Here is a 24,966-nt window from a genome sequence, read left to right as displayed (position 1 = left end):
TAAAGGTTGAAACCGGTATGGGTAGTGGCCCTTCCCTTAATGCATAGCAGTATACATGTCTGCAAGGAGATGTGCTGTGCATTATGGGAGATACTGAGACAAGGAGTTGGGAGCTTGATCCACCTTTGCTTCGAGTTGCCCGGTGTTGTACTACCTTACCTCGTCCTGAAGATAATTTCAGGTGCAAACTTTGTTTGCTCACACTTGGATAAAGGATTAAACTAAATTTATTATTTTCTTCCTTGTATTAACCATGAATTCTCAGAGGCCATTGCAACCTGTAAGACAGTCTAAAAAACTGAACTATGAACAAGTAAATCTGCAAATGGTTATATGGTTCTAGTGTATATGCTTGTAAACAAAAAAAAAAAAAAAACAGAAAATACACAAATAGATAGAAAAGAGTGCTATATTGCATCATGAACTATACAAAATCATCTTTCAATTAAGCTTTTCTGAGTATGATCACATTTTATTACTTCCTTTGTTACCACTGATCATTTTGTTTGGTGCATCAGTGGAGCTTTCACAATATTTACATAAATATACACATTTAAATATAAAGCAAATACATTTAAATACACATATATTTATTATTCTGATGGCATATGATTATTACTTTTATTTACTGCATGCTCACAAAGGAGGCCAATGACTCAATGTGGGAAGATCCCGCAACCTATCATATCTTTCCTTATATCTGTTTACTGACAATGTACACAGCACTGCTACTGGCAAGCCATTCTATTTACTCATCATGAGAAAAATTTACCCCTTACACTCTACTAACCACATATCTACTCAACTCAAGTGACGACCCTTTGTTCTCTATTCACTTTCTGAGTGCTTCAAAATTTCATTACTCTCTAATCAATAAAATCTCTTTGCCAGCACGTATATCTGTATCATCTTTCCACCATTCATTTCCTGAAGTGTGCAGCCTGCATTCTTCTGATGTTCCCTCATAGTCAACAACACAGTCCTGATATCATGTTACTATCCTTTACTAGCATAAACATCATCATCATCAAAGAAATGGAATATCTCCAACTATTTCCAATATTAGTAACTTACAAACTGAAAAGCATGGTCCATGGGCAGAATCCTTGGTAAACCTAGTCATTCTTATGCACTATCTGACATAGATCATGAGATTAACTGCCATTAAAAACTTCTGGAAAGAAAACATTAATTCAGCTAAAAAGTAGACATTCTGTAGAAAGTAACACAAAAAAGTAATGTACATTTTTTCTGATTTTTTTTTTTTTAAATTTTCATTAGAAGCGGTATCATCATAATGAAAAGATTTCTTTAAACCTATAATTTCGACATTAAAAAAAATAAACTACATTAGTTCATTTGAAATTCACACACACACACAAACTTATGCTAGTACATTATCAATGAATATGAATAAGAGTAAAAAAGAAAATGTGACATATTTAAAGCTGCTTAACAAATGACTGCTTGTCTTAAAAAAAAAATCACCTAACGGCTTTTTATTCCCGTATACGGAGAGTAGGCGAGGCCATTTAACCCTATCTAACTTTTGGAGACTGAGTAGGCAGTTCAATCTCCACTGGTACCAATCAGAGATAGATGGCCCAAGGCTATCACTACTTAAGCAGTACACAGTGAAGAGAGACGGCTCAAATGTGCCGCCATCTCGTGGTCCCTAACCCTAACACAATATATTTAATGTCTGAAATAATGTGGGTTCTACGGTCGATTTTCTTGAGTTTACGGGACAAAAAACCCGAGTTTCCAGGAGGAAAAACCTGCTTGCCCATGCCACAGATCGACTAACTCGGGAACCGGTCGAAAAAAGGCTTAGAAAAATTTCCTCTAGAAAAGACTAGACTCGAAACCAAGTCTTCCTTCATGCGGCCAAGCGCCGTGGTGTGCAAACGCCACATCCACTGAGCTACACAGGCTCTGTCTTAAAAAATAAGGAATTATAAATAATTTTTTTTTCATTGTTTCACTGTTAATCAGCAGAGCAAATATTATTGAAAAATGCTGCTTAAGAATTTTTGTTTCCATTCCATTCATATGCCATGTTCTATTCAGGAGGTTGACTACCATAATGTGACTCATGGTTAATTACAAGCGTAACGATATGTGGTGAGGACCCTATCTCTTCCACATCTTGTCCATGTATGTTCTTGGGACCGACTGAGGAGTGAAAAACCTGAGTTTCTGGGTGGAAAAAATCTCGACCTCCATATGAGACTGGTTAACTCACCTTTAGTCGAAAGAGACCAGATAAAGGATCCTAACATCAAAGATGGGAATTGAACCTGCGTCTTTCCGACCGAAGGGCTTCTATACACCTGCAGTGGGTAGTCAGTGTGTTGCCGCATGTTGGAACGAAAGTACTGAACCAAAGAAAGATGAATGACAGTAAAAGTGAGAAGAATGATAGCAAAAGTTGGATGCATGTTAGTCCGAAAGTACGGAAACAAAGAAAGATATGTGAGAGTGAAAGTGAGAAGAATTATAGTGAAAGTTGGACGTATGTTGGACCGAAAGTACGGAAACAAAGAAGGATGAATGAGAGGGAAAGTGAGAAGAGGGGGTCGAGAGTTAAAAAGTTAGAAAGATTTAATGATAGAGAGAATGTGTCGCGAGGTTCGGAAGGTGAATTGGATTGGATGAAGCAAGAAATGAAATGGATGCGGAATGAAATTAAGAGAATTCAGGTCAAAACTATTAAAATAAATCATGACGGCATGAAAGAGTTAACAAAAGATGAGCGAGTGGCGTTGTATGGCGACTGCATCATTAAAGGTGTGCTAGAGGATAAAATGCACAAGGTATGTTTTCCAGGCGGTAAAATGAGTAGAGTGATTGAGGCATTGAATATGAGGCGGGAACGAGCAAAAGAGTTAATTGTATTAATTGGTACAAATGATTTGAGAGAGAACAAAGAGCATGTCAAAATGAATGTCAGGAGACTGCTTGGAAAGATAAAGGAGAATAGTGTGACAGGAAGGGTAGTCAGTGTGTTGCCTAGGTATGATTGTGGTGAAATGAGGCGGAGAGCAAGGATTATGAATGATATTCTGGCTGAAATGTGCGAGGAGATGGGAGTACAGTTTGTTAATGTGTGGAATGAGTTTGAGGGACGAAGTGAGCTGTATGGGAGCGATGGACTGCATTTGAGTGGTTATGGGGTGAGTCGCTTGGAGAGACTGCTGCTGGAAAGTGGAGAAGTGAATAGAGAGAATGAATCAGATCGAGAGGGGAGTGATGTGGAAGAGCAGGAGAGATTGAAGAAGTGGAAATGAATGGGGAAGTGAGTGGTATGAGTATAGAAAATGAGAGAATGGGTGTGCAAGAGGAGCAGGGAAACAGGGAGGCTCAGGGTGGACAGGGATACACAGCGTGAGAAAGGTGGATGCTCCAAGAGGAGGTGAGAGCATGTGTAGGCAGGAAAGTAATGGGATGATCAGGGATCAAAAGGAAACAGATGGAATTGCAAAGGGTTCTAAAATGAAGAAGCAGAAAGGGAAATGGCCCCAGTCCAGCATGGAGAGATCACATCGAGTGAGTGGTATCAGTGGAACTAGCTGTAGATCCAGAAATGAGTTGTTGTGTTTGTATACCAATGCTAGAAGTATAAGAAAGAAGGCGGATGAAATGGTTGCACTAATTGCGTCTGTGCACCCAGAGATTGTCAGAATAAGTGAGACATGGTTAGATGAGGATGACATCCTGACAGGAATAGAGATGGAAAGGTATGATGTGTTTCGTGAGGATAGAAGGGGTAAAAAGGGAGGGGGAGTGCTACTGATGATAGAGAAAGAATTATGTCCATACAAGGTAGAGATGCAAGAGGGAAATCGGGCCAGTGGTTTTGAGGCAGTATGGTGTGAGATAGAGGTGAATAGAATCAAATACTTGGTGGGATGTTGTTATAGACCTGGTAATGTGGATGGTGGTGATAGTGAAATGTATAGTCAAATAAGCCAAGCAAATAAGAAAAGGGTGATCATTATCGGTGATTTTAATTATGGCAATATAGACTGGAATGAAGAGATAGCAACTGGAAGTAAAGAAAATGAGTTTCTTGAGTTTTTGAGGGATAACTACCTCAGACAGTATGTAACAGAGGGCACAAGAGGATTAAGGGTCTTGGATTTGGTCATCTCATCAGAGGATGTAATTATCAATGAGGTATCAAATCATCCACCAATTGGTGAAAGTGACCATGAGGTGATTACTTATGTGGTTGCCAGCAGTGCAAGGACCGCTGTGAAAAAAGGGTATATATATGTGGAACTACAAGGGGGGTGATTATTAAGAGCTCAGGAGACATTGAAAATTTATTTATCACTAGGTTAGACTATAATAGATTTAGTTTAATCCTTTATCCCAGTGAGAGCAAACAAAGTTTGCGCCTGAAAATATCTTCAGGACTAAATATAGTGTTGTACTATCTTATCCAGTAAGTAGTGCAACACCAAGGCAACTCGTGGCAAAGGTGGAGCAAGCTACCAGGCACTTCTAACCCAGTATCTCCCATAATGCAAAACACATTTCCTATGTGGATATGTATACTGTTATGCATTAAAGGGATTGGCCATCTACCCAGTCTAACCTAGTGATAAATAAATTTTCAACATCTTTCTCTAAATCCAGAGTAATTTTCAAAAAAGGTGATAAACCTTTTGGCAACTCCCATAGGCACAGATGACTTGCTACTGCTTCTGCCTGGTATCTCCAGCTCTGGGCCTGGCTCCCACTGAAGAGACCTCAATAAAGGTCGAAACTAGTCTGGGTAGATGGCCAATCCCTTTAATGCATAACAGTATACATATCCACATAGGAAATGTGTTTTGCATTATGGGAGATACTGGGTTAGAAGTGCCTGGTAGCTTGCTCCACCTTTGCCACGAGTTGCCTTGGTGTTGCACTACTTACTGGATAAGATAGTACAACACTATATTTAGTCCTGAAGATATTTTCAGGCGCAAACTTTGTTTGCTCTCACTGGGATAAAGGATTAAACTAAATCTATTATAGCTCAGGAGACAGCTTGCAGGTATAGCATGGAATGAGGAGTTAGCTGGAAAAGAGATCAATGCAGCTTGGGGGATTTTCAAAAAATATTTAGTAGATTCAATGTCTAAATGTATACCATGGGTGAGAAGGTTAAATAAGGTAGGTGTGAGATGGATGAATAAAGAGATTAAGCATGCAATACAGAGAAAAAGGGCATTGTGGAGGCAGCATAAGAGAAGTGGAAGTAACCAATTTCATGAGGTCTACAAAGACCAGGCAAGGAGGGTGACTTGGTTGGTGAGGGTAGCTAAAGAGAGGTATGAACAACAGTTAGCTAATGAAGCTAAAAAGAATCCTAGGGAGTTCTTTCGATATGTAGCCAGCAAAAGAAAGAATGATTATGTAAGGATGACATTGATTGGAGGAAATGGTATAAAGACAGCTGTTGCAGAATGTGTGGTGGAGATACTTAATGAGCAGTTCATAAAGATCTTTCAATCTTGTGAATGTGACTTCGTGGAGAGATTAAGAGCAGTTGATGATGGGTAGGAGAGACTGACTGTAATTGAGCAAGAGGTGTTTGGGGAGGTGAGTAAACTAGATGTAAATAAGGCTGTGGGACTTGATAATATATCACCGCATATTCTGAAGGAGTGTGCCAGAGAATTGACACCTGCCTTGACATATTTTTTTAATACGAGTCTTGCACTTTGTCAAGTTCCTAAAGAGTGGAAGGAGAGCAAGATTGTGCCACTTCATAAAGGAGGTGATCAAACTCAAGCATCAAACTATAGGCCTATCTGTATGTCAGGTGTTGTGGTTAAGTTGTTGGAGAGGCTTGTGAGAACTAGGATCCAGAGTTGGGTTGATAACAATGGTATAATCTTTGATTTTTTAACGATATTCTTGTGCAAACGTGTATATATTTCTAACCATATAAATTTATTCAGCTGACTTCCTACCCTACCACCTTTACTAATTCTGTTGTCTATTTCTGTGTTTAATTTACCATCTTCACTAAAAATTGTGCCTAAATAGCTGAAATGTTTTACTTATTCTATAAGTTCACCATTCAGGATACAGTTGTTTTCATTGATGTTTTAAATGTTTCTGCCTATTTTCATTGCCTTTTTCTTTTTATTGCTTATTTTCCTACCAAATGTATTACAAAAATTATTCAATTTAGTCAGGGGGAATCTTTCAGACTTATACTGGATTTATTCAGAAGTATAACATCATCTGCATAAAGTTAAGAGCTAAGATTAAGCTCACCAATTTTGATATCAGATTTAACACCACTTTCCTTCATAATGTAATTCATATAGATAATGTACATCCTTGTCTGACACCAGATTTAACATTAAACCATCTTCCTGTACTTCCTTCAATTCTAAGTGCTGACTTACAACTCAAATAAAGACTAAGTATTGCTTGATATAATGCCCCATTGACACCATACAACTGTAGCATTTTGAATAGCTTTTCGCTTGGCACTTTGTCATATGCCTTTTCCAGATCTCAAGATTCATCACATTAGATTTTAAATTTAATTAAATGTCATTATTAATACCTTTGTGACATCTTTAATCCTGTTGCTATCTTTGTATTCATGACACTCTCTAACAACACATTCCAATCATCAACTACTATTATTCTATGCAAAAAAAAAAAAAACTACTTACATCTTTAAGCAATTTCCATGGTTGACATCTCATTCATATTTTGTCCACCACTGGAAAAATCACTCTGATATTTATCTGATAAACTCACTCTCAATAACCATGTTGACATTATCATTCCTTCATATTTACTGGACTCTGCATTTTATGCTTCATCTATGATCATGGCTTACCTTTCACTGTCTCTGCATCTTTTCTAAGATTTCCTTATTGTTATAAAAACTAGATCACTAAATCATGCACAGTCTGATTATAGCCATATACAGGGTGTTTGGGATAAATTTGACAGTTTCGTAAGGAAAAAGAAAATCTTCTTTGTATCTATTAAATTTAATGAATTGACAAAAAAACATTACAGGCAGAGTTAATTACAATACTATCAACAAGATTTACTCAAAATAACCACCATTAGCATCGATCACAGCTTCAATTCTGCTTCGGAACCTCGAACAAGCTGATGCTACAGTCTCCCTGGGAAGGGCCGCAAAAACTGTTTTAATTTTATCCATTAACTGGGCTTTTGTATTACTGGAAGTGTGATTGGTGTCTTTTTCAACTGCGCCCCATACAAAATAATCCATGGGGTTAAGGTCTGGGGAGTTTGGAGGCCAAACATTTGGACTGGTGAAGTCGTAGAAATTTTCAGACAACCATTTTTGACTTTTCCCAGAGGTGTGGCAAGGGGCCGAATCCTGCTGCCATACATACGGCCTACCATTGGCTACCCTTGTTATCCAGGGCTTGACTACGGTTAGCAACTCCACGAACAAAGCCCGAATTCCAATGCCAGGGTTCTTCAACACCTGTTCCTGCAGATTTGCGAGGAATTCTGCTGTACGAACGCAATCAGATCGTCTGCTAGGGATCTTTCTTCTTGCTACATCCTCGTAGTCACCATTGCAAGTCTCTAGTTCATGCCTGATTGTTTTTACTGTATTCAGGGAGCATTGGGCAGCAGTCGTAATATCCTTATTTTGATGGCGGGCACGAATCATCATGATACAAGTTATTCTCTTCCATGATTCAGGTGGGTTCCAGCTATCCATCCTTTCTGACATCTTGTATATGAATGAAGAAGGGTCCAAACTTTTAAATGAAGAGAAGTGTGTGTTAATACATGTAACTTACGGAAAAATATAATTAATTATAAATATGTCAAATTTATCCCGAACACCCTGTAAATGGGAATGACTAGCTCCTCATCTTTACTTGTAAACTCCCCTCAGCAATAGCAGTAAGCAATCCTTTGATTGTCTTCGCCACATTCATAATTTGCTCTCAGAATTTCAGTGTGCTCTGTCCACCGTCACTTCAGATTCCTTACTTCTTATAGCACAACCCTGCTTAACACAATATGCAGCACTGAACTGATATCCCTATTTACCTGCCCATATTGTCAAATTGTTTAAAACTGGACATTTTTGATAATGCTGCAAGTTTGCATCTTCAACAAAAAACTAAATACCTTCTCTCACAAACTATCATTTACAGTATCACTTATGTGCAAGCTGAATGCACTTCACAAAGCACAGATCACTGTGATGCTCCACTTTTTACCTTCCTCCTTTTAGCAAGTGCTCCCTCATATGCTACTCTAATAACTTCTTTATTGCAGATGAAACACTAATTTGCAATGTGGCAAACTGTATGCCTATACAAAATCCAGATTTCAAATTACAAAATTACAAATTACACTTACAAATTTAATTAAAACTGAAAACATAATATTTTGTTTATCATTATTTTGTATTATTTTTAATTCGCTTTAAGTGTATTGCTATTGTTTATTTATTTTTCGTTAAAATTGTCAAATCAATAATTTTCTTATAAGTCCGGATAAATTAATTTGGATCAGTGGAAGTCAAACAGCGAGACGAGTGAATACAATTATAAGCAGTGTAAAAACTCGATTGTAGCTTAAATATTAAATATTCCAAAGCACACTGCACCGATTTTTTACTTAGGTTAAGTCCCATGTGAATACTGTAAAAAAATAAACTTTGTTTGTCTCAGTATAGTTTGTATTAAATGTTTTTGTAAATAACTCTTTTGAAGCTAACTGTATATACTGCTTTAATAAGAATATGTTAGAGTGTTAAAAACAAAGGCAATGTTTTTGTCGCTGAAGCTGTATATGGTGGCATTAGAAAGATTGTTATTGAAACTTGTTTGTATGAGAAAGGCTTGCAGGCTCTAAGTGTAAACATCTCAGAAGTCAGTCAGAAAGAGTTCAAACAACTTTCCGATGGCTGGCAACTTACAATCAAAAGAAAGCGGAGGAGAACAAAAGGCGTGCCGAACTTGAAACTTAAGATGAAAGACGCATACTGATTCTTTGGGGGTTGCCAAACTTCATGCGAGGTCTCAGAGGAGGCCTAATAAAAAGGGATTGAAGCAAGCAGAAGGGGTCCTGGTTCCAGAATTGCTGTCAGAGAGGAGGCCGCCCAGTCCAGAGTCGCTGTCAGAGAGACTGCCTGGATCCACGTTGCTTGAGAGAGGAGTTTCCCGCTTCCAGAAAGGAGCTTCTTGGTTCGAGACATCGCTAGAGAGAGACTACTTCTAGGCCACAGACAAGGTTTCAAATTGCCGAAAGGAAGAGTTCCAATTGCCAGAGAAAAGTTTCCAGGCCAGGTTAATGTCAGAGATTCACCAGTGTGTTGCGTTTTCATTACAATTTGATGAATCAAACGACTTCACTGATATTGCTCAGTTAATGCTATTTATTCGTATGGTATTTCAAGATTATTCAAGTAAAGAAGAACTTTTGAAAATTATACCATTATTGGGAAGGACTAGGGGAGAAATTCTAATTCTGTTCGAGGAAAAGCCCTGCAACAGACGTTATTTAAATTACAGGCAGATGATATGATAGGGAACATCTGTCGTACAATAATGTTCGCTGGACTCTGGCTCAGCAGAAGTCAATTTTTAGAAAGATTTCTTGTATTAATTAACGATATAAAAAATTTTCTTGATGAAAAAAGGAGATATTTATCCACATTTGAGTGATAAAAGATGGTTGTTGTTACACTTATCATTTTTAGTAGATTTTCCAACAATACTTACTTTTATTAAAGAAAAATATACATGACTGCAAATTTAGACATCTCCCATATTTATTAAAATTTTTTGAACAAAATCAAGAAATCCTTCGCTATGATTTAAAAGAATTTATTCGTGAAATAGAATTAGTTGAGGAAGAAATAAATTCAAGATTTAAAGATTTTAATAAAACTGAAATGATTGTATCTTTTATCAATAATCCATTTCAAGAAAACTTGAACATCACAGAAATTTCAAATAAAATTAGTGGGCTGTTTGATATAAACCAAGCTGAAATATAACTTGAGATAATAAACATCCAGAATAGTTTACATTTAAAATCAATAAACAATGAAGTCATTTGGAAGTATGTGCATGAAAAATTTCCGATATTAACTGATATTGCGCAAAAAATTCTGTCGACATACTTGTTAGAATCCGCTTTTTCAAATATGACCATCATAAAAAATCAATTAAGAATCCAACTTACAAATGATCATTTGGATGATTGTCTGCAATTGTTCACTTCTTCATATCAACTTGACTATGAAAATATTGCGAAGTACTAACAATGCCAAATTTCACATTATCTTTTTTTTTTTTTTAATCAACCAGCATTTCCTGTAATTTGTGAGTTTGTAATCAATCTGTTGTTTTTTCTATCTTTGGTTTTCCAAAATAGAGAAATAAATATTTTATTCCAATATATTTGTTTTTTTTTTGTTGTATTAAAATAATTAAAAGTGATAAATAAATTTTTAAATACACAAAGTTTTTAGTTGTGTATTTTTTTTTAGTTGTTTATTTGTTCGTAATCAGATATCAGGTTTTGGGAAAGTGATCTATATACGAGAGTAGATTGCCGAATAACTGAATAACTTATATATAAGAGAGTAGATCGCCGAATAACTTATATATATGAGAGCAGATCGGCGAATAACTTTTTATAGAAAAGTAGCTCGCGTAGTAAAAAAGGTTGAACACCACTGGTATGTATGGTCCATTATCAATTTCTGTTGTTACTTTATTATAAATTGTAGCCAGATTCCTAAAAGATGACCATCCCCTAACAAATTGATTCTTAAAAAGTATCATGTTCACATCCATCCAATCCTGTATCCAAGTTCTAGACTTCTCTCTAGCCTTAATCACTACTCTAGTAATGCAAACTACTTAGCAATTCACAGCTTTCACACCACCTATGCCCAGTGGCACTATTTTACATTCCATTCAATTGGTACTCTTCCAAGATCCTCATTAAATAACCAAATTAAAAGAACTTCCTATCAGTTTCCCAGTACACTCGCAAAAAACATGATGAAATGCTGCCCAATCAGCAACCTCACTGACATCTGCATTACTCAGTTTTCTGAAGAACAAATTCACTTACTTCAAATTCTCTGAGTCTCCATCCAATTCTAGAAATATTGTCTATTTCACAACTGTTGTGAAACACCTTACCAAAGTACTTACTAAATATGTTCACTATATCTCCTGCATAGCATTTTACGATAAGCGCTTCATCCAATAAAAGCATTCTACCATTATCATGTTTTTCCTTCTGGCAATGCCATGAAAAAAAAAAAAAAAACTTGGATTGCTTTCTATCTTCTTCATTATCATTTTCACATCTTTATTATTATTACTATTAACATCTGACCTCCATGGAGTCAGAGACTCATCATGGGAGGTACACACTATCACACATAAAGATCATCCAACCCTGCCTTAAACTAATTCAATGTATCTCTATCCAACTCAGAAGTCTGTTATCCAATCCCATCTGTTACAATTTAACAGCTTGTTGTGTGGCAGTTTATCTAAGTTTACCACTGTATATACATCTTCCTTGTCCAAGACATTTATCATCTTGTTATAGTACATGAGTAAGTTAGTAAAACATGATCTCACTTTAACAAACCCATGCTGATAACCACAGAGAATACTGCTGTTATCAACCCATTTCTGTATCCTACTTCTCACCAATCTCTCTCTCTCTCTCTCTCTCTAGTACCTTCACCACAACTTCAGATGTATGGATTGGGCTATGATTTGTAGCCACAGCCTCATCACCACCTTTATGCAGTGGAACAATTTTGCATTCTTTCCACTCTTTTAAAAACTGGGCTTTTGTAAGATTCATATTAAACAGACATGCCAGTGATACTGACAATTCCCTGTAGCGTTTTTCCCTAAGACACATGGTTATATATTATCAAATCCTATTGCCTTATTGAGAACAAGTTTATTTAATAAATTTAGTTTAATCCTTTATCCAAGTGAGAGCAAACAAAGTTTGCACCTGAAAATATCTTCAGGACTGAATATGGTGTTGTACTATAAGTTAAGGGGATAAAAATCCCTTATTGTTTTTTCAGCCAGTAAGCGAAACTAAGATCGAACACTACGATCTGTAACGTTTCATGCCGATGAACTGTCAGCGTATCCAAGCTTAAGTGACCACTTGGTAGTGCCACACCACGGCAACTCGTTGCAAAGGTGAAGCAAGCTTCCTCTCACTGTTCTTGATATTTTCTCATAATGTAAAACACAGCTCTTAAGAGATGTAGTACTGTTTTACATTATGAGGAGAGGTCACTACCCAGACCGGTTTCAACCTTTTTTTGAGGTCTCATCAGTGAGTAGCTAGACCTAGTTAATATCAGAGTTTAAGTGAAGAAAACTTACATACTTTTGCTATACGATTGTACTTTTTGCCTACTCACTGATGAGACCTCAAAAAAGGTTGAAACCGGTCTGGGTTTCAACCCAGACCGGTTTCAACCTTTTTTCAACCTAAAATGTTGATATTAATGCATAATATCAACATTTTATTCTTACAAGAAACCCACTTTTACAAACACTGGGATGTGGAGAACTTTTCGAGAAGCTACCCGGTTACCAGCTACTGGTGCTTCGGGGAAGCTCACTCGAGAGGGGTGGGGATACTAATTCGCCCCCCAATCGCGGGGGGTTCTTCAATGTCCAGAAAGACGCTGCGGGACGTTTTTTGTCCGTGGACTGGAAGTACGGTGGCCGTAACACCCGGTTTGTGGCTGTCTACGCCCCGAATAACCCCCACCAACGAGACGGTTTCTTTGCCACACTGGAAAACTATTTTTTAGGTGCGCAACACCTAATCGTGGTGGGCGACTGGAACTGTATAGAAGATGCACGATATGACAAAATAGGCGGGAATGCTAACAGCGGAACTGGCGGTTTTGCAGCACTGAAACGTTGCTGCGAAAACTTCGACCTTGTCGATATCTGGAGACGGCAGAATCCACTGAAAGTCGGAACAACGTGGTGCCGTGGTCGGATATCAACAAGGCTCGACAGGTTCTGTGTATCCCAGTTTTTAGAACCACATGTTCTTGGGGTACGTCATATCGCTGCGAGAGGTCTGCTAACAGACCACAAAATGGTACTATTAAAAATAAGGATACCAGAAATAATAGAAACTGCCAGAGGTCCTTGGAGGCTCACTCCCAATTTCCCCAGTCTTTTTAGCGATAAGCTACAGAACCTCTGTAACGAATGGAGAGACACTAACTGGGACTGGGAAACCTGGCTACAGTTCAAGTCGCAGGCAAGGGAATTCTTTCAGCGGTGTGGGCGTGAACGGGCACACCAACAGAGACAACGTCTGAGGGATCTCTATAGGGAGCTCGGCTGGTACCGCACCAACGAGCGGAGAGGAATTCCCTGTAGCGATCTTATCAGACAGGTAGAAATCGAGCTACATCAAGAGCGGCAGAGTAGAGTCGAGGACCTCGATTTTCGAGCGAGACTCTATCTCAGATATTTGGAAACACCGGGTGGCGGCAAACGACAAGCGAACGGTTTACCAGATCCAAGAGAATGGCAAACTGATAAAATCAACCCCTGAAATACTTTGCATCTTCCATCAGCAGTACCTCGGCGCCTTTTCTGATCAGCAGAGCACAGATGTTTTCAATGAGTGGGACATCACACGTCTTCCCGAGCATCTTACCGCTCTGCATGACAGGCCGATAACTGCTGAGGAAATAAAAACAGCTTGCAAAACAATGAAGGCAAGAAAAACCCCAGGGTTAGATGGGTTAGGGATAGAATTCTACCGATCTATCTGGGACTACGCACTACCAGTTTTAGTAAAAATATTTAACGAATTCCTCACTTCGGGAAATATCCCAGAGGAATTCGTTAAAAGCTACACAATTTTTATCCCAAAGAAAGATCGAGATCGCACCTTGGCAGATAGCTGGCGACCGATCTCCCTAACAAATTCGGATTACAAAATATTTGCAAAAATTATCTGCAGCCGCATCAAATGCTGTATAGAAAAAATCATAACAAGCACCCAGGTTTACAGAATACCGGGTAGATCGATGGAATTAAATCTATTTTTCTTACGAGATCTAATCCGTCTGGCCAAAAATAAAAATTACCCTTTGGCACCTCTCTACGGATCTGGAAAAGGCGTTCGACAGCGTCAGACACACGTACTTGCAGGACATCCTTCAGAAAATAGGTGTGGGCTGGAGGCTTAGGCAAACAATCAAAAACATCTACGCAAAGGCCTCTACCTAAATAGCTATCAACGGGTTCCTCTCGGAACCAGTTCCTATTAAAAAGGGGGTAAGACAGGGCTGCCCACTAAGCCCTCTCCTCTTCTCACTCGCGTTAGAACCCCTCATAAGAAGAATAGATAACCCCCTGCAGTCAGAGGAATACCGTTACCCCTAGTCTCCAGACAGAGCAAAATTGTAGCATATGCTGATGATGTAGTTGCGACGCTCAGAGATTCTGAGTCCATCTACATTTATTTCGTCATTTTTCAAAAATTCAGCATGGCCAGTGGTCTTCGCGTTAATACTTCGAAGACTAAAATTAAAATTTTTGGAAATTTCCATAGAAATAACCTTCCTTGTGGTTTAGTCCCGCAAACTCAGCCCCTAACAGTACTAGGCGTCCCATTCACGGCGAGCCCGGTACTGCCTGTTAAGAAATTGCGGGAAGAGTGCGAAAATAAAATAAAACGTTTTAAACCCAATTATTTCTCCTTCTACGGAAGAACAGTAATAATAAAAACAGTAATAATCCCCATGCTAATGCATACAATAAATATTACTAATATAAAAAAAACCCAAGAAGGTCAACTTTACAAAATACTAATAGATTTTTTTTGGAACGGAAGAAAACATGAAGTTAAAAAAGAATATTTAAAACTCAAAATCAATCAAGGGGGTTTCTCACTTCCGAAATTAAACTGCCTATTCTATGCAAACACTCTCAAAACCATAGGGAAAACCTTAAAATCTAACCATATTTCAGGATCCCTAATTAAATATTTTCTAGGGCATTTTCTCCCCTACTTCGGGACCACAGGACATGCTGACCCCAGCGCAGAGGTTGTGCCAGAATGGTATTATCCATTATGCCAACAACTTAAAAAATTTAAAACCGAAGGAATGGAAATTCAAAAATTAAAGCCACAAGCAAGATATTGGGAGTTCTTTCGACTTTCCGGATGTGATACGCCAAATATAGAAACTAACATAGAAACGCTATTTCAAAATATCAGAAATAGCTGGGGACAGCCATTTCACCGGGATCTGGCATGACGAATAGCCTATGGTCAGCTACCGGTGAAACTGGTTATGTCCCAATACACTTCAAGACCGTGCGACCCCTTCTGCGACGTCTGCCAGAGCATTGAAACGGTGGGACATTTCTTTTACTCGTGCCCCCCCCGCCCGATATGTCTGGCAAAGACTAAGCACAGCACTGGGAATCAAGCCGCTTACCCTACAGGAGGTCTTGTACCTGCAATTTCCCCCACCAGTCAAGAAAATTCAGAAATTTACAATTTTTCTCATCAATGTAATCAAGTATCACATCTGGAAAGTGCGGAAAAAGTCCCAAATCAGCGATGAAAACACTATACAAGCCAAAATACTCAGTGGGATCTATTTCTACATACCTAGGTTCTTCGCACAAGAAAGACATATACTAGGGGATGGGAGGTTTATACATAAATGGTGCAAACCTCCTATCCTCTGTGTCCTGAGACAGGGCTTAATCATACCGTGTCTCTTCCTTTAAAAAGAAATATCTGTTTGTTTGTTTTTTTTTTCCTTCTCTTTTTCTCTCTTCATGAGTTCTTACAGTTCATATAGGAGGGGGCAGATCTGAGAACCCGGGCTGCGAAGGCTTACAGCGAGGCGGTGCTGCTCCTTGTGAGCGGCATCTCTTGGGCCAGATTCTTCCCCCAAATCTTGCTCTTCTCGTGGTGTAAGGTTGGCCAGTTCTCTTACTGTTTATATATATATATATAAAAAATAAATAAATAAATAAATAAAAAATAAAAATAAAAATAAAAAATCCGATTTAAGTTTTATACTAAAACAGGTGTTAGAAGATGACCTCCAAAGACACCTGATCAGTTAAATTGTTAATTTAAAAGTATTTTACGAGCGCATATAAGAAAAGTTTATTTCAAAGATTTTTTTTAGAACAGGTGTAAGGAGATGATGTTTTACAGACCTTTTAGCCACAACCTCTGGGTTATACAGCTAAACGGTTTGACTGAGGCCTCTTTTTACCTACTACTATCCTACTCTGCCTTTCTTTAATCTCCCCTATTACTACCTGCTGACCCTCAGCTATCTTTATACTCCAAAGGCCGATGATGAAAGACATTAACTCCCATTCTACTCACTGATGAGACCTCAAAAAAAGGTTGAAACCGGTCTGGGTAGTGACCTCTCCTCATAATGTAAAACAGTACTACATCTCTTAAGAGCTGTGTTTTACATTATGAGAAAATATCAAGAACAGTGAGGAAGCTTGCTTCACCTTTGCAACGAGTTGCCGTGGCACTACCAAGTGGTCACTTACGCTTGGATACGCTGACAGTTCGTCGGCATGAAACGTTACAGATCGTAGTGTTTGATCTTAGTTTCGCTTACTGGCTGAAAAAACAATAAGGGATTTTTATCCCCTTAACTTATATCAACCTCGCCAGAAAAAAATAGCCTTTTGGCTTTTCATCTTAGTTATAATATATGGTGTTGTACTATCTTACCTGGGTAAGTAGTACAACACCAGGCAACTCGTAGCAAAGGTGGAGCAAGGTACCAACACTCCTATCCCAGTATCTCCCATAATGCAAAACACATCTCCTTGTGAATATGTATAATGTTATGCATTAAGGGAATGGCCACTACCCAGACTAGTTTCGACCTTTATTGAGGTCTCTATTATAGTCTAACCAAGTGAAATATAAACTTTCAACAAGTTTATTTATTTCTTCATATACCTCCTTCTCACTTGCAATTAAGATATCCTCTCCTATGTCCTCTACAGTTGATTTTTTCATGATTTCACCCAGATGAGGATGAAACATGATTATAGATTTATCACTGAATACCTCAACAATGTCTTCTGCAGCAGTTACCATTCTACCATTTTCATCTATTAACATCATCTTACCATTAACATCTTCTTTCTACTTGCCACATTTCTAAAAAACTCTCTAGGGTTTTCTTTACTTCATTTGCCCATTTCTGCTCATATACTGCACTTTTGTTTTCCTTACTGGCTTGTTCTTTATACTTTTCACGTAACTGATTATTACCATTATTCGATTTGTACTGCCTCCAGAATGCCATCTTCTTCTAGATTTCATGATTAAGCCCCTCATTCATTAATTTTACACCTGCCTTATTCAGCCTTTTGACCTTTGGAATACAGTTACATATTGATGCTCTTATGTATTTCTTTGTCAGTTTCCAATCAGCATTTATTTCCTTATTGCTCAACTCCTTATTCAATGCCATTGCTCCCAGCTGTCTCCTAATCTTGTCATAATCACCAGCCTTGTACTTCTGCATATATCCTTTCCTAACAGAAGTCAGCATATGGCTAGCGACAACTCAGGTGTTCATTTCATGATCACTCTCCTTTTCACTTTCCTCGTCTTCATTTCATGACCCTCTTCCTTCTGTATAATATCAATGACCTACTTCAGTTGACCTACAACCGAATACACAGTTTTGCAGATGGCAGCACATTGCACTCCTCCCTTTTATTTGATAAATCTTACCCTATACAATTCACTTCAACCCACAGAACATCAACCACAACTTTCCTTAATTCTGACCTCCAATGGAGCTCAGATAACTTTGTCAACTTCAACCCTAGAAAAACCCAGTTCTGTCTTATTTCTCAAAAAAAAAAAAAAATTTTCTCCCAATATTATTTTTGATAACACTCAAATTCCCAGACAAGATGAGATTTCTCTTCTTGGAATTACCCTGACATCAGGCCTATCCTGGCATAAACACATCACAACTATTGCATCCTCAGCTTCCAAAAAACAAGGATTTGTCTTCCGCCCAAGACGTTACTTCACCTCTAAACAACTGTTAACCTTATATAAATCACAAATCCACCCAGCTATCGAATATGGTTCTCACAATTGGAGAGGGGCTCCTAAAACCTCCCTCAAAAATGTCAAGCATTTTGAGGGAGGTTTTAGGAGCAATTAGACTGATATAAACAGAGCAGAGCAATTAGACTGATAAATGATCCCATCTCTTACCAACTCACTCCCCTCACTTTCACATAAGACGTTTGGTCTCTGCAATTTGTATATTTTATAAATATTTCAATGGGAAATGTTCATCTGAAACAACATCAATAATTCCCCCACTGTGTGCTAAGCCCATTGGAACACATACAGCTGTCGCCTAACATCCTTTCAAAGTACACCTTGAAATCCACAGAACAAATTTCTTTTTCTTCCTCCTTCATCCTCTCTGCTGTACTGTGGAACAGCCTTTCCCCTGACATATTTCCCAAGGAACATAATATACATGCTTTTAAATCGAATGTCAACAAGTTTCTCCTTTCCCAACCCCATTGCCCATATATGGTACTAAAGTACTCTAGGCTGATAAGCCAACTTCTCGTGTATGGGCCCAACATAAAAAAAAAAAAAACTCTCCCTCATATGGTTTCCTTTACATGCTGCCTGAGACAGTTGTCTCTCAAGAACTAAAGAAATTGATTTTCCTTATTCTCACATACTATCTCTTCATTCCAATCTACACTTCCATAATTAAAATTACCTATAATAATTACCCTTCCTTTGTTCACTAATCCAAGTTGTTTGTACATTTCTTCTTCACCACCTTCCACATTTCCCAGGAATATAGCAACATCCAACTAAATATGTCTTCCTGTCAACCTCTGCTTCATACTATTGTCCTTTTTCATGTCTATCTTATGTAGACATAATTTACTGGCTATCATCAGCAGCATCCCCATCCCTTCATGCTCTTTCTATCCTTGCAATAAAGCACTGCATCCTTCCATTTCTATTCCTGTTAGGATATTGTTTTCATTTAACCATGTTTCACTTATTCCCATGATTTTGAGGCAAATTTTCCCTTATTTCTGATACTTATAGTGGCATTTGTAAATAAACACAGTAGTTCACTTTTAGGACTATAACCAGTCCTTGATTGTGATTTCCCCATCACACCTACCCTTGCCCAGTTACTTTTATCACTGCTTACCAAATATATCAACTCAGACTCAATTACCCCACTTACATCCCAATCTGTTCCATTTCTATGCTGATCATCCCCCATACATACATACATACATTCACTACAAACTTCCAACATCCACTCTTCCTCTGCCATGTCTCCCGGTTTCCCTGTACCTTTTGCATTCCCATTCTCTCTTCATCTCTCACACTACTGCTACTGTTTCCATTGCCAAGCACTGTTGTCTCTTCAATACTGCTCTCCTGATTTTTCACTTCATCTCTTACTTCTGATCTCTTGCTTGCATCACTCACTGCACTTTCTCCAGTAAACTCACTCCAAAGTCATTCAATTGCAATCCATCATGTCTTTATAATTCCATTCTTTCCTCAAAAACATGCCATACATCCACAAATTGTACTCCCTTCTCCTCATACAGCTCTGTTAGCATACCATTCATGATTCTGGTTCTCTGTCTCAACTATTCATTGTCATACTTTTATCCATTGTCAACTATTCATTGTCACTTTTATGTATGACATAAAAGTGACACTTCATTCACGATCTAATTCTCCGATGCTACTATCAAGTCCAAGATACTCAATCTTCTTGTTCCCTCAATTAGGAAGATAACATTTATTATGAGTAGTAGAAGTATTATAAATAATTAGAATGGGTTAAACTCATAAATTTTTTAAAAACAAAATAATTCTTCTACATGTTTTACTGTCTTTTTGGCTGATAGCATCTTCAGGAAGATTTACAAAGAGCATACAAAAGATCTAAATTCTTCAAACAGCCATTATTTTACAAATTAGAAGATAGTGAAGAGTCAGTTGATCAATTAATTATGTACATCATGCACAGCCCATATACTTGTTTAAAACTAGTAAGTGATTGTGGGCATAATAGAAGTCTTGAATGCTACATATCCGAATTAAAGAGATGTCATGAAATATAATTCCCTGGCTTCTGTTTAATGTGTCATGTGAATGAATTACCTCAGAAGACTCATTGAACATTTTGCAAAAATGTTTACTTCTAAGTGAGGCATGGAGGCACACACCCAGTATTATTATTATCATTACCAAGTTAATCATATCATATCACCTCTTCTTTGATCTGTCCACCAATCTCTGAAAGCGACATCTGCTCAATCTGTCTTCACAACCAACATTCATGAAACTTGATACTACCTTAATTCCATTTCTCTAGACTCTTTCCAAAATATCTTCATCATCTTAAAATTGAGAGGAACATATCTGTGCACAATAGTCAATATGTGGACAATCAAGACCTTGCAATTATAATTCTTATTATGTCATATTAATATCCTTCTTATCATTGTCATAATCTACTGTGTCCTCAAATATCTAGCAAATTTCAAATCCATGTTTCTCATCACTTCCAGGTCCCTTATTTTCACTACCCCTTTAAAAGGTATTCTCACAGATTATATACAATGAATTTTATCTTTTCCTTAAAAACCTCAAACCTTACTCTTTGCAATACTAAACTGGCAGCCCCCCACCTCATGTGATTTGAATACTGTGTCTGCCTTGGCCCACAGGCAGACTATTTGAATCCTCCTGTGGAGCAGCAGTATCTGCTTCAACACTTCACAACTCTCCCCCCCCCCCAAGTTTGTATCATCTATGAACAACTACATTATACACATGTAAATCTTTCAATATGATTAACATTAATGTTAAACAAATAACAACCTTAAAATAGACCTTTAAAGCGTATCACTTGTGATTTGCTTCTGTTGGTCTTAAACTGCTTGCTGATACCTATCAGACAGCCAATCTCATATCCAAACTTGCTAACCTAAGCTACAAACTCCATCCATTCCAATTTAAAAACCACCATTATGTGGTAATCAATTTGTCAATAACATTTGCAAAATCTAACTATACTATTGCATTTCCTTTTATCCAATGCAAATAATAAATGCAGAAAAAGGCTTAAGTGTCATTGATTATTCATAATAATGCTTCATGGTATAAACCTGTTTTGCTAAAACATGACTTCTCCTTAAGAAATCCATACTGCCTCTCAAAGAACCTTACTGTTATTCGCAATTCTAGATCCTAGCTCTCTTTCCTTTTTTATCATTCCATAACCACAGCTCCAGATACAAAGACTGGCCTGTAATTTGAAATTTCAGTGGGAAATAGAATAATTTTATCCTCCTTCCATTCTTTTAAAGCATTCCACAATGGAAGACTTGTTGAACAAGTATGCCAAAGCTGCTGCTAACTTCATGGAATATTCCCTTAAAATACACAGTAATATGTCACTGAGTCCTATTGCCTTGTTTTCATAATTTCTCATATACTACCTGCTCATCCATTGCTAGTCCCTTCTCTACCAATCCCTACCCATTCAAACTCTGCAAGATATTATACTTATGAAGGTGAAATACTGTGCATAGTTGTTGATTAACTATATCCTATATAAAACTTGAACAATATCCTCCATTTTCATCAACTAATATCATCCTCTCATAATCAGTCTTGTTTTAATAGCCTTGTACTGAAGAAACTGTGGGATTTTTATTTCAATTCTCATACATCAATGAAAGTATTTTTTCCTTTTGGAAACTCAAGTTTTTCATCCCAAAAAAACATACAACCCAGCTAGAAAACACATGCAGTTGACAGCCATAACACATTATGCAACTATACAGTTAGGATTAGCTACCCTATAAGAGCATTAATTAGGTTTCGAAGATGCCAATTTACTTGTTTCAAGCCATTGAGCCTAACAAGCAATGGGAAAATAGAAATGATCAACATTCTATTCATTCCCCATCACACCTACCCTTGCTACCCTTATTAGATAAGCCAGTTTACCTGTACATTCATTATTATCAAGCTTCATATTTCCAGGCCTATAACAAGAAAAATATTCTATTAAATATCTCATCATGTCTTACTCTGCCTCACATCACATTATCCCAAACCCACCACCACCGTTTTCTCTTCCCCCCCCCTTTCCTATCTTTCATCTCTAAGTTTTACAGAAACAATTCCTCTGCTATTCGATAACAAACCTTCCTCTATTCCTTCTTGCCCTTTCTATCCTTGTAAAAAAGGAAGAGATGGTGGTGGTGGTGGTGGTGGTAGTACTGAAGGTATACGAGGAACTGAGTAAAATGAATGAGAGTAAAGTTGTAGGAAGGCATGATGATACATCGCTACATTTTGAGAGAAGGATAAATTAACTGTGGAAAGGGTACAAAGGCGGATAACAAAGATGGCTTCAGGACTGTACAGGTCAGTTAGTTATGAGGATCGGCTGAGGGAGTGTGGACTGCAGAGTCTCAATCATATCACCTCTCCTTCTTCTATCAGTGGATAGAAGAAGGAGAGGTGATATGATTGAGACTTTTAAACTGTTGAGAGGTGGATACAGGATTGAAACTGGGGAGTTCTTTCGCTTGGTTGAACAGCAGGAAGGAGTAATGACAAGGGGCTATCCCTGGAAGTTACGAAAGGAAACTGTGAGAAAGAGGGTCAGGAGTAGTTTCTTTGCATGGAGGGTGGTTGAACCATGGAATGCATTGCCTGATGGAGTGGTGGGAGCGAGTACGGTCAATGCATTTAAGGAATGGTATGATAGACTGTGTTCCCTAGGAGGGACCTCCCTCGATGAGTCTTGATAGACTTGTGTTTCTTAGAAATGACCTCCCACGATCAGTCTTTTGACTCCATGGAGGCCTGAATAATAATAATAATAATAATAATAACTACCATCATCATCATCATCTACACCAACGCCATCTACCATCCACTACCACCACTAGTATTTTCACAGACAATCACAAACATCCATGCCAAGGTGGGATTCGGACCCGCAGCCTTTTGACTGGAGAGCGGATATACTAACCACTTAGTCAACCAGGGGGGGGGGGCAATGGAAACGGCTATGGAAAGCCCTTTGATAGATTGCTTATGACAAGCCAGTAATCAAACTGGAATGAATGGCATTGGATAGTAGGTTAGCACACTAGACTGAAGATTGGCTTCTGACAGTTACAGGAATTTTTTTTTTTTTATTGGGAAGGTGGGGGGGGGGAAGCAATATCTCAGAACAGGAAAGTAGTGTCCTCCAAAGGTTTGTTTTGGGGCTACTGCAGTTTAAACTTGTACATTAATGATATTGGGAAAGATTTGAATAGTAATATGCAAATGATGCAAAGTAGGGACGTGGAGTAAAACAGATGTTATAGCTTTTCAAGAGAACTTGAATAGACTGGGTGAATGGACAAGTCAGTGGGATTGCTAGTTGAATGTTGTGGGAACACCACTGAACTGGCAATCCTAGTTCCCTAATCATCTCATCTCCACCTCTAAGAAATTCTCATCTCTTCCACCTCCTCTAAGATATTCCCACTAATTGGTGGGTATATCTTTGCTTATAGATTACTGTGTGCATCATTACTTGGTTTCCAGGAGAAGGTACAGGGAGAACTGAGGTGGAATGTTTAGTATGAAGACAAATTGAGGAAATACAATTTGCAGAGTCTAGTGGATAGCAGGAAGGGGATATGACTGAGACCTATAAGTTAGTAAGAGGCTACTATCAGATTAATATGAATGAGGTTTGGATGACTCCAAAGAGCTCTAATGATGATAATAATAATAAACACCATCTTGCATTTTTCATTTCTATTTCAAGTATATCACACACACACACACACACACATATATATTAAGGATACCAAGTAATTTTATAAACTTGGTTTTTTACTCCTTCTCCCAAGTAAGCAAAACAGTTAAGTTTGCGCCTGAACATTGTTCAAGTCTAAAAGGTAGTGCAACGCCAGGGCAACTTGTTGTAAAGGTGGGTAAAGCTCTGATCACTATACTTAGTATTTCCCATAATGTAAAACACATCTCACTAGAAGATGTATACTGTTATACATTATGGGGGGGGGTCACCACCCAGACCTAGTAAGCAAAACAGTTAAGTTTGTGCCTGAACGTAGTTCAAGTCTAAAAGGTAGTGCAACACCAGGGCAACTCGTTGTAAAGGCGGGTAAAGCTCTGATCACTATTCTTAGTATTTCCCATAATGTAACACACATCTCACTAGAAGATGTATACTGTTATACATTATGGGGAGGGGGGGATCACTACCTTACTTGGGAGAAGGAGTAAAAAAACCAAGTTTATAAAATTACTTGGTATCATTAATATATATTATCCCCAAGGTAAAAAAAAATTTCAAATCTTTATCTCATCCAGAGTTTCTTATTCAAAGTAAAAGCACCTTGTAGCAACTTGTATAGGTAAAGTTGATAGGGCTCTGTATTACTAAAAACCTTGGTATTTCAGGGTCTAGCTACTCACTGAGGAGACCTCAAAAAAGGTTGAAACCGGTCTGGGTAGTGACCCCCCCCCCCCACCTATAATGTATAACAGTATACATCTTCTAGTGAGATGTGTTTTACATTATGGGAAATACTAAGAATAGTGATCAGAGCTTTACCCACCTTTACAATGAGGTGCACTACCTTTTAGACTTGAACTACGTTCAGGCGCAAATTATATAATTTGCACCTGAACGATAATTATATTAAGGATACCAATTTTATAAAATTACTTGGTATCCTTAATATATATTATCCCCAAGGTAAAAAAAAATCTTATCCCCAAGTAAAAAAAAATCTTATCCCCAGGTAAAAAAAA

General features: G+C 37.9%; 1 protein-coding gene across 3 annotated transcripts in view; it reads right to left on the bottom strand.

Annotated features, from left to right (window-relative positions):
* Nucleotides 1-391: 391 nt before the first annotated feature.
* LOC150098028 (band 7 protein AGAP004871-like) overlaps nt 392-24,966 on the bottom strand; it is a 271,678-nt gene continuing 247,103 nt past the window's right edge. For 2 of the 3 annotated variants that reach the window (XM_090406497.1, XM_090406499.1), the window contains exon 9: nt 392-1,317. The gene's annotated coding sequence lies outside the window, so the exon portion shown is untranslated. The remainder of the gene's footprint in view (nt 1,318-24,966) is intronic. The other variant, XM_090406498.1, reaches the window with a different exon arrangement.

Source organism: Typopeltis vanoorti, chromosome 16 (genome assembly GCF_054136105.1).
Source record: "Typopeltis vanoorti isolate ZY-2024b chromosome 16, IOZ_Tvanoo_1.0, whole genome shotgun sequence".
In the NCBI taxonomy this organism is placed as follows: Eukaryota; Metazoa; Arthropoda; class Arachnida; order Uropygi; family Thelyphonidae; genus Typopeltis; species Typopeltis vanoorti.
This window is presented reverse-complemented; position numbering and strand designations above follow the sequence as displayed.